The sequence below is a fragment of the Chrysochloris asiatica genome, unplaced genomic scaffold (assembly GCF_000296735.1).
Source record: "Chrysochloris asiatica unplaced genomic scaffold, ChrAsi1.0 scaffold00849, whole genome shotgun sequence".
NCBI classification, from domain to species: Eukaryota; Metazoa; Chordata; class Mammalia; order Afrosoricida; family Chrysochloridae; genus Chrysochloris; species Chrysochloris asiatica.
Genome location: NW_006409367.1, coordinates 11350 through 14104, shown reverse-complemented (window position 1 = coordinate 14104; position 2755 = coordinate 11350). Strand labels below are relative to the sequence as shown.

At 41.9% G+C, this 2755-nt stretch overlaps 1 pseudogene; it reads left to right on the top strand.

Moving 5' to 3' along the window:
• Nucleotides 1-1227: 1227 nt before the first annotated feature.
• LOC102816873 lies at nucleotides 1228-2294 on the top strand (annotated as a pseudogene).
• Nucleotides 2295-2755: the final 461 nt, after the last annotated feature.

Sequence of the window (2755 nt, the reverse complement as noted above, 5' to 3'; positions counted from 1 at the left end):
AATCAACAGCACAAGAAACTGGTTCTTTGAAAGTATCAATAAAATTGACAAGCCATTGGCAAACCTTATAAAAGAAAAGAGGAAGAAGACACAAATAACATGCATAAGAAACCACACGGGTGATGTCACAACAGAACCAGTAGAAATAAAAAGAATAATAACAATACTATGAAGAGTTGTACTCCTACAAATTTGAAAATCTAGAGGCTATGGATACAGTTTTAGAAAAGCACGACCTATCTAAACTTACACAGAATGAAGTAGAAAACTTGAACAGACTTATAACAAAAGAAATTGATCAGGTCAACAAAAAACTCACAACAAAAAAAAAGTTGAGATCAAAATGGCTTCACTTGTGAGTTTTACCAAACCTTCAGGGAAGAGCTGTCACCAATTCTATTCAAATTATTGCAGAATATAGAAGAGGATGGAAAATGCCCTAATACATTTTATGAAGCAAGCATAACTATCATACCAAAACCAGGGAAGGACATCACTATGAAAGAAAATAACTAGGAAAGACCAATAACCCTCATGAACATAGATGCAAAAATTCTCAACAAAATCCTAGCCAACAGAATTCAACAACTCATCAAAAAAATAATACATCGTGACCAAGTGGGATCCATATCAGGGATGCAAGGATGGTTCAGTAGTAGAAAAACAATTACTGTAACCCACCATATAAATAATAATATTAATAATGAAAAACCAAAAGAACCACATAACTATATCTATTGATGCAGACAAAATCCAGCACCCATTCCTGATAAAAACACTAAACAAAGCCAGAATTGAAGGGAAATTCCTCAACATAATTAAGAGCAGATATGCAAAACCAACACCCAACATCACTCTCAATGGAGAGAAAATGAAAGCCTTTCCTTTGCCAACAGGAACCAGATAACGACACTCTCTATTACCACTCCTATTCAATATTGTGATAGAAGTCTTAGCCAGAGTTATAAGGCAAGATAGGGAAATTAAAGCCATCCAAATTGGCAAAAAGGAAGTAAAACGCGCTCTATTTGCAGATGATATGATCCTATACATAGAAAACCACAAAGACTCAGCAAAAAAACTGCTAGAACTTATTGGAAGATTCGCAAAGTGGCAGGGTACAGGATCAACATACAAAAATCAATTGGACAGAAGCAGGGGCGGAGACCCAGGCTCTGTGAGCCCTGCACTCTGCCACACTGGGGCTGCTAATAATGGGTTCCTGGGATGAGTCTCAGCCTGAAAAAGGGCTTCTACAAGCAGGACATCAACAAGACCACTCTGGATGCACTTAGGCAGCAGAGTCTATGGAGCTGTGTGCTTTGCCATCGACAAGCAGTCAGGGGCAAAGATAGCCATCAAGAAGCTGAGCTGGCCTTTCCAGCTGAAGATCCTTGCCAAGCGGGCTTACTGGGAGCTGCTGCTACTGAAATACATGCAGCATGAGAACGTCATTTGGCTCCTGGATGTCTTCAATGCAACTTCCTTTCTGTGCAACATCCATAATTTCTACATGGTGATGCCCTTCATGCAGATGGATCTGCAGAAGATCATGGGGATGGAGTTCAGTGAGGAGAAGATACCTGGTGTATCAGATGCTCAAGGATCTTAAGTACATCCACTCAGCTGGGGTCATCCACAGGGACCTGAAGCTGGGCAACCTAGCTGTGAATGAGGACTGTGAACTGAAGATCCTGGATTTTGGACTTGTGTGGCCAGTAGATGCTGAGATGACTGGCTATGTGGTGACCCACTGGTACCGGGCCCCTGAGGTGATACTCAGCTGGATGCACTACAACCAAACTGTGGACATCTGGTCTGTTGGCTGTATCATGGCAGAGATGCTGACTGGGAAAACTGTCTTCAAGGGAAAAGACTACCTGGACCATCTGACATAGATCGTGAAAGTGACTGGGGTGCCAAGTGCAGAGTTTGTGTAGAAGCTGAACGACAAGGCGGCCAAATCCTACATCCAGTCCCTGCCACAAAATCTCAAGAAGGATTTTTCTCAGCTCTTCCCATGTGCCAGCCCTCAGACCTCAGACCTTCTAGAGAAGATGCCGGAGCTGGATGTGGACAAGTGCCGGACAGGCCCGCAGGGCCTCCCCCCCAATTTTTTTTAGCTCTTTTGGAACTCTGAGGAGGAGACAGAGGCCCAGTGGTGGTTTAATGATTTCTTAGAGCACAAGAAACTCACAGTGTATGAGTGTAAGAAGCATATCTACAGGGAGGCTGTGAACTTTAGCCCCATGGCCGGCAAGGACTCACAGTGGTGTGACATGAAGCTGAAGTGACTCGATGAGCCTGGATACCACCACCCCCTACCAGACACTGCCCCTTAGACCAATATTTATTTACCACGCTTAAAGTCGATTCTTCTTGGTACATGGTTGTCCAAGCAGGGTCCCTGAGAAGGAAGCAGACATACTGGATGTGGGATCCAAAGATGTTGGTTGGGACAACAGCTCTGATCATAAAATGCTCCTTTGAAGAATTAAAAAAAAAAAAAAATCAGTTGTATGCCCCTATACTAATAATTCCAGTGCTGAAAAAGAAATTCGGAAAGCAATACCATTTTCAATAGCAACCCAAAGGATGAAATATTTAGGAATAAATGTAACCAGAGAAACAAAGGACCTATACAAAGAAAACTACAAAGCACTACTATAAGAAACCAAAAGAGATTTACAAAAATGGAAGAATATACCATTCTCCTGGATAGGAAGACTTAACATTTTGAAAATGTCAATACTAT